We start from the raw sequence: 11,305 nt of genomic DNA, 5'->3' as shown, positions 1-11,305 counted from the left end.
ACTAGTGGTATTTTTAGAACCACATCAATCCTAAATATAATACCAGTGATTGGTGGAGTGTATATACAGAACAAAATAATATGCACCACTGCACAGATTTTTTGATTTGAAACACATCCAATGATTTTTGCCATTAAGTAACTGCCCTTTGGGATCCTCGTTGTTACTTATTAAATGTTGTTTCCCTGTTGGTTTTACTACCGCTGCATATTACTTAGCAAGCATGATTGCATAGTTCTAATGAATTGCTCACTGTGTGCATCCTTTGTATTACATAGTTATAAAGATGGCTGTAGTAATTTCAAACTTTCCTAAGTTATATAGGAATAAACTATTTTTTATTGCCAATGCAAATGTGACTGTGTGTGCATGTGTGTTGGAATAAAAGGTTCACACGTTCTTGTCTCAGTAAAAGAAGGTTTTAAGGACTATTCCCCTGGGAGTTTTTAGGTGGAAATTGGTAAGATACCAGTACAGGGGAAATTTTCATATTTCAATGTAGCACAAAATTAGCCATCACATAAGAGGTGAGCATGCCTTTCGATAAACTAGACATCACAGAGTGCTTTTAGAAACAGGATATTGGAGTGATCAGACAACTGATCAGTTCTGCCATGGTAATTTTTGTCTGCCTACAGAAGGAGGTGCTGGACTAGGGCCCCTGTTAGAAGGTCAGGTATGTCCTTTCAGCTGAGGCCTCCAGAATCACACTGAGATGGAAACAGCCAGACTCTAACATTTCTTATTCAACATGATGCTGCTTTTCCTGTTGCTTCGACAGTACACTGCTGTCTGAGAGATTCATGGTGAATCACAGGTATTTTAGAAGGTTGTGACTATACCAACTGCAGCCTCGCTTGGGCTTTTTAAAAATCTCATTGGACTGTACCTACTGTGCAGTGATGCATTTCATACGATATTTTCATTCTAGCATCTCTTATACTTTGCACACTTATAGCACACAGATCTTTTCTGTCATCTCCTTACCTGCCCACTGCTCTTTTTATAAACATAATCTCTTTATGCTTCTGTGTTATAATTTTAGGTGTGCATAAAATATGTTAAACCTATAGTGGATAGTCTTGGGGAGGGGAGTTTGTGCCTACATCACCTTCGTAGGTTCTGGATGAGTTTGGAGGCTCTTTGAGCTAAGGCTTTGAGAAGATAATCAACATTTCTATGCCCTGATTCCTTAATTTTCAGATGAAGACAAAAATGAGAATTTGTGTGATAAAATTAGACACATATAAATAAGCCAAGACAGATTTGGAGTGAGTGTCCAATATTCTTAAAGTTATATCATTACTATTAATGCAGAGTCTTAGTGATTAGCTCTCAAAATGACATTAAAAGTTATCATTTTTCTTTTTAGTTGTGAAATTTTCCATTCACCTTTAACTCTGCATCACCTGGATGCTTGTTTCATCTTTTATTTTCATTCTCAAAGCATTGTTACTGCAATATTAATTAGTAAGATCACAACAGCTTTGTCAAGGCAGGCCAATGGGCAACAAAAGAGAAAGGTTTTATATTTTCTTTTAAAAACTTCACATTTTATGCTGGGCATGGTGGTGAACATCTATAATATCAGCACTCAGGGAGGCAGAGGCAAGAGGATCCCCACGGATTCGAGGTTAGCCTGGTGTACAAAACTAGTCCAGAACAGCCAAGGCTACACAGAGAAACCCTGTCTCAAAAAACAACAACAAAACCCACCACATTATTCGTTTGTTTGAGTTTTTTTGTTTATTATTTGGTGCACAAGTAGGGGCACATGCTATGGCACACATGTGGATGTCAAATGAAAGCTTGCAAGAGTTGGCTCTCTCACTCTATGATGTGTAGATTAAATCAGGATTAAACCAGGTCATCATTCTTGGTAACCTTTACCCTCTAAGCCATCTCACCCAACCATTCACAAGAAGAAAGCATTATAATGAGTAGTAAGACATCTGAGCTATTAAGACATTAGTTATTTTGACCTTCTACACTGCTTTCTAAACTCAAGTTTGTATTTTAACTTTGAAGTGAATCATAGAAAAATGTGAAACAAAAAAATGTATTGAAAAAATTTATCAATTCTCTTTGTTAATTTAAGGTTAGCTAATAAAACAGAAGAACCAAAATCAGTGATTATACATTTACCTGAAAAGAAAAACAAGATTATTCCTGAGAGAATGACAATACACCTATTATATTAAGCAAATTAAACAACATAATATGATGTATGGTCTTTTCAAGTACTAAATTGATTAAAAACTCTTAACATGAGATTTCTCCTTTGCAGAAAGTGTAAAATGCACAGACATTATTAATGATTATGTTATGGTGCTGTAAAGCAGTTCTTAGAGACAACTTATGTTGCTGACCAGTGCCTCTGTGGCCTCTGGTGAAAATCCCCATGTCTCACTCTTTGAGGCTGGAAACCACCATCCTACTTTATGATGCTCAGAGTCTGAGTGTTAGGTAAATTCTATTAGGAGAGCAATGACACCGTTATTTTTCTGTAGCTAGCTTATTTCACTTAGTATGACATCCTTGTGGTTCAATATGTTGTCAGTTATTAAAGAATTCCTCTCTTTTTAAAAGCCAAATTGCATTCAGACTGTGTGTGTGTGTGTGTGTGACTGACTGACTTTGTTCATTCTTTCATAGTGGCTCCTATGAATAGAATCCAATAAACAGGTCTCTTTGAGACCTTAATTTTAATTTATTTTGGATAAATGCCTGAAAGTGATATGTTGTGTTGAAATCTTTACCAGCCAATGTAGATTACTGTGAATGTCATTCATTTTGTCATGGTAGAGGACTTGTTAAACTCCATAAACTTGAGCTGAATACCAACTTAAACTTTAGTTTTAAAGATTGTGCTGTAACTTTGGTATGCTGCTGCCCTGGGATACCACATACATACAAACATGCATTCACTCACATACCTACGTATCTCATCCATGGAATGTCACTTCCTGATAGGAATACGTTCTGAGACATTCGTGGTTAGGCTGACTTGTCCTTATGCCAAAATTGTGGAGCATGCTTCCACATCCTAAATGCTAGATAAAGGCCAGTCACTTAACACTGCTTCTTTAAGCAGTCAAGGAATATGGTGACTATGAGCTATTGAAGACCACTGCCAGTGTAAAAAGGCATATTAATCTACAGTAATCTCTGTTTAAGCAAGAAAAGTATACTCTAAAGATGAAAATTAAAGTTTAAAAATATGTTAACTCAGTCATACTTTGTTATAATTCATAAATATTGGGTATACATATATATATATATATATGTTATATTATATATTATTGTTACCAAATAGGCTTGGTTATCCAAGTAAAATCACAAAAAAATATGACCAGCATGCTGTGACACTATGGTTCCAATGTTCCTGGCAATAGGAACCTTCATTTTCATTATGCTCTTATGGTATTGCTGTTGAGTATGATGGTACATGCTTTTAAACCCAGAACTTGGGAAGCAGAGGCAGGCAGATCTCTTTTAAGCTTAAGACAAACCTTGACTACATAGTGAGTTCCAGACCAATGAGGATTATATAGTGAGATCCTGTGTCAAAAGAAAAAAGTGTCTATAGGGATCACCATTGTATATGCAGCTGTCAAGCTATCATAGGTTGAAATTTCAGTGTGTGACACATGGCCATATAGGTATACTTTGGACATAAAACACATTGAAAAGTTCCTTATTGTCACTATATTTTGAGAGTGTATGGCTGTGTACTCTTGAGCTATATTTTTGTCTACCTCAACCCTTTTCTCTTAGTTCTGTTATCATAAACACAGACTTACAATCTGGAAGATTCTATATACCTTGGAATATAATTGAGGAGATACACAATGGCAGGATTTTTGTTACCAAGTTATGACCAAAACTTATTCCCTTAGCTCAAACTTGGTTTTTAGCCTCTAATTATTTAGCATCAAAACTTCAAAAGAATGGTTATTGAAAAAAACAAATAAAGAAACAACAAAAAACTATGCAATGATAGTTTGAATACATTCTTTTCTGCCTGAATAATCTAGTTCTTTCTGGCAAACAAGCAAAAACAAACAAACAAACAAACAAACAAACATCTGTGTTCTCTTTGCAGACTTACCTCCCTACAATTCCCTAAAACAGTCCCTAGCAGCATGCCTCAGCCACTCATTTGCACTAAGGGTCTCAGTCATGGCCTAGCAGACTCCAGAATCTCTCTAGTCATTTTCAGGGAGCACATCTCCACCCTGCCTTTTTTGCTTTTCTCTTGATGGAGCTAAGTTAAAATGAGGGAAGAGAATCCTGTGTTATGTATCCATGATTTCTAAGGCATTTCATTCAGTTGAGGAACCTGGAAAAAAGTGTGACAATGATGTTTACTTCCATGACATGAAAATGACAGCAACATTTCTTAAATCATACTTATAATTTTGAAACAAAATAATGTTATAATTCTATTTTGTTTATACATGAATGTATAGAATATAAGTCTCTTGATAGAGCTTACATTGTTGATACTATTTTCCGACCAGGAAACTAAGCTTATGAGGCTTTGCAAGTGCAAATGTCCAATCAAGCCCAGAGGCTACAGTGACTCGTAATCCAGGGATAGTACTGAGTATTTTGATGCTGAGTTTGTTTGTTGGTAAGCAATAATGACAACTAAATATCTAGACTAAAAACTGGAATAATGGAACAGTAGGACTCATGCTTTAAGCAAATCCTTCAAAAGACTAATCAAAACCTGAAATTCAGAATTTTTATTTACACAGCATTCAATGAAAAACAATTTCTGAAAGATGAAAATGAAGTTAAGGCCAGAATCCATGGCTCTTCATTAATGTTTTGTAGCTCTAATAGGAAAGTTCAAGTGTTATCTTATTGACTGTAGTTTTTAGAAGAAGAGAGAAGGGAAAAAAAGAAAACAATTGTGTAGCTTAGATTTTGCAGAAATAGACTTAAAGGTTTTGAGAATTTCTATCAAAGTGTATATATTATGTCACCTTCTGTAAAAAAGAACTTTAAAGAATAGAGAATTATATACTTGAGAAACTTTCATTGGGAAATTTTCTGCCCATGATTTCTACCAAAAATGAGCTCTGTGCATCTCAGTGATAAGTGTTCCTTAGTTCCCACCTTATGAAGAGAAGAGATGGAAATGAGAAAGGGAAGGAAAGGAGGCCAGAGGGAGAGAGAAATCAGATCCACGGAATGCGAACGGCCCCACGTGCACTTCAGTGAACAAGCTGCACATTCAGCGCAGTGTATTAACATGAACTTGAATAATTCAAACTTCCAAACCACAGGAAGAGGCTTTCCAGTGGGAGGAAAAGGCCCCCCATAATTAAAGTTTCTCCAGCTCACAGAGGCAGCTGCTTCCTCCAACAGACCGAGAAAATTGGACATGGCCTAATAGCCTAGAGAACAGGATGCTATGGAGGGTATTGTTGGAGAAGTGTTAGGTTTAGTCTGGTGTTCTCCAATTATAAAGTCAATTCTCTGGATACCAGCTTCTTTTACATATTAATGGCCTAACCCCTGGCATATGGCAAGAATGCAGGACTCAACTTCGAGAGACTGTCTGCAAATGGAATATTGAGTTCAAAGATGCAAAAATGCCAGTGGCTGCACATTACAGTTTTGAGAGAGCCTGGAAAATGCACAGGTTGGGTTTGACTTTTGTTTTGTTTTGTTTTGTTTTGTTTTGTTTTGTTTTGTATCAATACAGAACTCATTTTAGAATGAGTTGTTTCTTCACATAATAGCTCTACATAGGAAATTTATAATTTTAAAATATGGTATAGATAGATAGATAACTGATAGATTGATTGATTATAGATGATGATAGATAAATAGATGATTCATGATAGAGATATATATCTAGATAGAGATAGAGAGATAGATACATGAAAGGTGACAAAAGATAGATAGACAGACAGACAGACAGATAGATAGATATGTAGATAGATAGATAATAGATCAATAGACAGATGATGATCAATAGATAAACAGATACATATGATGGTGTCAACGTCAAGATCCTCTGGTTTCATCTTTCTGCCTATTTTAGTTACGGAAACTTCCATGCAGTGTCTCTTACAGTGTCTAGATATGGTACTTAAAGTTTGTATTTCCGCACCACAAATCTCTAGTACCTCATCCCATCCCTTTACACTGTAAATTCCCATTGATTTCAGTTTATACCATCAGCACATTGCTTTTTGGAACAGGTGCTGGTTTCCCCTCCAGTGCATTTCCTGCTTCCAGCATCCTGCCATCTCCCAGTGTCTTCAGCAAGAATGCTAATCAACATTCTTTTTTCTTTTCTTTTTTTTTTCTTCCTAGAGTTGAACAGAGAAGTTCAGGGTTTATCTGAAATAAGAAATTCAGTGTTTTCCCAGGGGTCCTGCCACACTGTGAGGAGCTAAAAACACACAGTTGTGTTTCCTTAGGGACCCCACGCCATGCCAGGGCTCAAAAAGGTGAAAGGCGGAGGTAGTAGCAGCATCTTCCTTCTTGACAACAGATTTAAAAGCTTACCTCTCTTCAAGTTTGATTTCCCACTCCCTCACTAGCCCCTCATGCCAGTACAGTGGCAGTTGTTTTTCAAGTGGCCACGGGAGATTGCAAAATAGAAATGGAAAGCAAGGTATCTGATGGTTATAGCTCCGGAGAGAAAAGAAGTTTATTATTGTCAAGCTATTTAAAGGCTGACCAGAAAACTTATGTGGCTTTTTAAAGGAACTTTCAATTCCTTTAGGACATAATCCAAATGTTTATGACAAAACTTTGTTACACAGGACAGACATTACAAGAAATATCTCACGTCTTAGGAATACTTCACAGGAATACTTCACAAAGTATGACGTATTTTAACCCACCATTTTAATTAAGGAATGCCATTGCACACTATAGTATAAGTTTTTCTGTTAACAGAAATATGGTAAGATGCAACGTATCATTGAGATTTCTTGACTGGTACCATTGGAGAAAATAGCCAATCATAAATTCTAGAATTTGTTTTCTGATTCTGAATTCAAAAATTAAACACCAAGCCCTTATTTTCATGGTGGAAAAACTTGTTGCTCAGAAAGAACTTTGCCAAGTTTATAAGATTACTAAGTTACTTAAAGAAGCAGAAATTTCTCTCCAGAGCAAATGCCACAAAGCTGTTGACCTAAAACCCACATTGACAAGAACATTGTCATCTAGTGATGACTCGGGGTCTCATGACTATTACCTATTAGTTTTTATAATTCCTGGAGGCTCTGTCTACAGCTGGAGGTGCCCTACTTTGGTTTTAATACTGAACTGTGAATAAGCAGGTCAGATTATCTTCAAAGGTATACAAATTGAAACTGAATCTCTGAAGGCTCATTCAGAAGGGAAGAGAAGCCTAAAATTTACTGCCTTCATATTTCCTAAAGAATCATACTTTTTGAAGTTTTTAAACTTGTACTGAAATAAATTTACACATTCCCCTCACTCTGTGGAAGGTAGGAGAATATTCTCTGACATAATTTAGCTGTGCAACCTCTAATCAATTATGTAACTAGGACAAGCCAGATTCTAAGATATTTTACTAAGTGGATTTCAGTAAAGGCTCCACGATGCCCTTTTCTAGTCACATGCCCAGCCCTTCCTCTGCCTTGTAACAGGGAGTCCAGCATCTTAGCCTGTTGCCAAGCACACAGCTTATCTGAGAAATACTCTGTGATGCTGGCCTGGAAACCTCACTCAGGCTCGGAATGCCACACTTCTGTGAAACTTTGCCATGTGCCCTTGATAGTTAAATGTGGAAAGACCCGAATTATCACCTGTACCCTGAATTATTGCATACTGTCCCCTGAGAAATAGGAGAATATTAAGCCTGACACAAAGCAGCCATTGGCCCACTGAAACTGCTCTTCCCTAAGTCACTTTATCTTTCCATATTTCATTCACCTGAACAATTTTCCCACTCTTATATTCTTTGAGGGTTTTTTTTACTCTGCCTAAGACATTCTCCCTCTCCCTCTGTCTCTGTATGCACACACATGCACACATACACACACATTTATGCATGAATGAACACATACACTTCTATCGTGGAAAACTTAGGCTTTGATTATCTAACACTTTCCCCAGGCTAACCTCCTTGCCTTTTTAGGCAAGGACTCTAGCACCGTGTTCTTAGTTTTGTCCCTTCTTACTCTAAATTTAAATTCCCTACTCTCCTGACAATTATCTGTCTGTTTATATTTGTTGTGTTTTGTTATTGTCAACTTAACACAAGTTAAGTCATCTAGAAAGATATTTTGAAAATATCTTATCAAATACCAATATCTGTATTTTAAAAAATGGCCCTATTGAATTGACCTGTAGGCAAGCCTGTGGTGCATTAGTGATAGATGTGAGAGGGCTCAGCCTACTGTGAGCTCCACAAGTGGGCAAGAGGACCTGGGCTATATAAAAAAGAAGGCAGAGCAAGCCAGGGAAAGCAAACAAGAAATCATCATTCCTCCATGGCCGCTGCTTCAGTTCCTGCATTCAGGTTCCTGCTCTTTCTTGCCCTAGATTCTTCAGTGATGAACTGTGGCCAGGGAGTTGTAAAAAACAAACAAACAAATAAACAAACAAACCAAAAACAACTTTCTACCCTAAGTCGTTTGTGTTGAAGTCTTTCTCACAGCAATATAAAACCAAACTAAGAAACCTGTCCTTACCCATTTTCTGGGGAACAGCTTCCTAGGTGGTACTCCATAAGCTATCTGAGACTTTGGACCATGAATCACCATAGTGTTCTTGCTACCTGCCCTAGTTACTCTACATAGTAATTTCTCAGAAAATTCCTGTCAATTGAATGAACAAACTGTTTGGAACCAGTCTAAAATCTTCAAGTGTCTCAAAGTAAGCTCTCCTCGTCCTCCCCTCCCGCTGCCACAGGCATACCTTCTTTCTATTCCTGTTCCCTTTGAAGTAAATCCTCCTATACTGAGCCATGCCTAAACATAAGGTAGCAGTTTCAAGCTTGTAATAACATGAGGACAGTTTTGGGGGAGCTAATAGAAATGAAAAAGCTGTCTTGGACAGAGTATCTGTATCCTTCGATTCTAACATACACCTGGGCCAGATTGGTTATGCACCATCACTGCATAGTCATAGAAATGCATATAACATGCAAAGCACAGACTTCACCTATTTTCCCCTAAGTAGAAAGAATGGATTGTAGCTGCCACTGAACCCATGTTACCATTACAGAGCCCCATGGTGCCATTCAATGTCTCTTATTTCTCTTTTACCATTTTAAGGAGAAGAATGAACTATGGGACATCTTCTGAAACAGTATTGCCTTACTATACGTACATGCTGGCTTTCAGTTATACCGACACAATTTTTGATCTTTCAATTCAGTGCAGGTTAACACACAAGCACACACAACTCAGTTCTGATGTAAATGCTGATTCTTTTGTAAGAAAATAATGGACTTGGGATAATCCAGAACTTTTCTGTATTTAAGTAGCTCCAGAATCTTTGTGTAATAGTGAGCAAAAGTGATGATAGCTGATAGTTTGCCATTGAAATTACTTGGTTTTGATTAGCAGTCCTGCATTGCCTTGCTTGTTTATCCAAATCAGTGGTTTTCAACCTTTTTTTTTCTTTATTAATTACTCTTTATTCACTTTGTATCTCCCGTGTGGTTCTCTCCCTCCTCCCGCCCCAATCCCTCCCTTTCTCCACCCTCTGCATGCATACCCTCCCCAAGTCCACTGATAGGGGAGGTCTTCTTTTCCTTCTTCTGATCCTAGTCAATTCGGTCTCATCAGGAGTGGTTGCATTGTCTTCTTCTGTAGCCTGGTAATGTTGCTTCCCCCTCAGGGGGAGGTAATTAAAGAGCAGGCCAATCAGTTCATGTCAGAGACAGTCCCTGTTCCTATTACAATGGAACCCACTTGGATACTGAACTGCCATGGGCTACATCTGTGCAGGGGTCTTAGGTTATCGTCATGCATAGTCCTTAGTTGGAATATCAGTCTCAGGAAAGACCCCTGTGCTCAGATTTTTTGGTTCTGTTGCTCTCCTTGTGGAATTCCTGTCCTCTCCAGATCAACCTTCTTAATGCTGCAACACTTTAGTACAGTTCCTAATGTTGTGGTGAACCCCAACTATTAAATTATTTCTGTTGCTATTTCATAACTGTAAAGTTGCTACTGTTATGAATCATAATGTAAATATCTGATATGCAGGATTTCTGATATACAACCCCTGTGAAAGGGTCATTTGACTCCCAAAAGGGTGATGACACATGTTAAAAACCGTAACTCTGCGTGGAACAGAAACAGCAAGCTATAAAGGACTGAGAGAGAACTTATTCTTCCCATAGAGGCTGGTTCCACCTCAGACTCTGGGTGTTTCCCAACCAGCGGTCTAGTTAATGCCATGAGAACACATTTTTATCTCATTTTCAAAGGGAATCCTTTGAGGTCTGCATGTGTATAAGAAATTGTAGGCAGAAAAATAAGGCATGTCCTTGTAGTTTCCCGCCTTTTCAATGTAAATCCATATAGAGGTTCTTATCACTCTCTGTCTGTTTGCTTTCTACCTCAACTGTGTACCCACCCACCTTCTGCCATCAGTTTCTGGGCTCCAGGAAATCAGGGTACAGTAATCTGAATACGGCTGACTGACGATTAAAACCATTCGTGGTTCCTCGTAAAAGCTTAAAATTTCCAACTGTACTAAATTTTTAAAAAACACTGAAACACCCCCCCCCAGGGGAGGGGCAGTCCTGTTAGGCCACAGAGGAGGCCTTTGCAGCCAGGCCTGAAGATACCTGATAAAACAGGGTCAGATGAAAGGGGAGGAGGGTCCTCCTCTATCAATGGACTTGGAAAGGGGCAGGGAGGAGACCAGGGAGGGAGTGTGGGGTTGGGGAGGGAATGAGGGAGCAGGATACAGCTGGGATACAGAGTTAACAAAATGTAACTAATAAGAAAAATAAAATTAAAAAACAACAACAACAACACTGAACATTGTTTTAGAATGAATATATAGAGACCTCCTATTTGCTCCCATGCTTTTCAATTAAACTAGCATTTTGTAGTATTTTACTATTAAAGAGGAATGTTTCTCAAACCTTGGAGGACTGCTAAATTTACAAGCAAAATTATATAGTCAAGGTAATCCTTGCTACAGAGAAATTGGTAATAATGACAAGCAGAAAGAATGCCTTCAACTGCCTACATTCAAATCCACACAGGAGAAGAATTGAACAGCAAGGATTTCTATTGATTTTGACATATTTTTTATTACAGCATGGTGTTCATTTATGGAG

This window comes from Psammomys obesus, unplaced genomic scaffold, assembly GCF_907164565.1.
Source record: "Psammomys obesus unplaced genomic scaffold, mPsaObe1.curated_primary_1811, whole genome shotgun sequence".
NCBI classification, from domain to species: domain Eukaryota; kingdom Metazoa; phylum Chordata; class Mammalia; order Rodentia; family Muridae; genus Psammomys; species Psammomys obesus.
Note: the sequence above shows the minus strand (reverse complement) of the source record.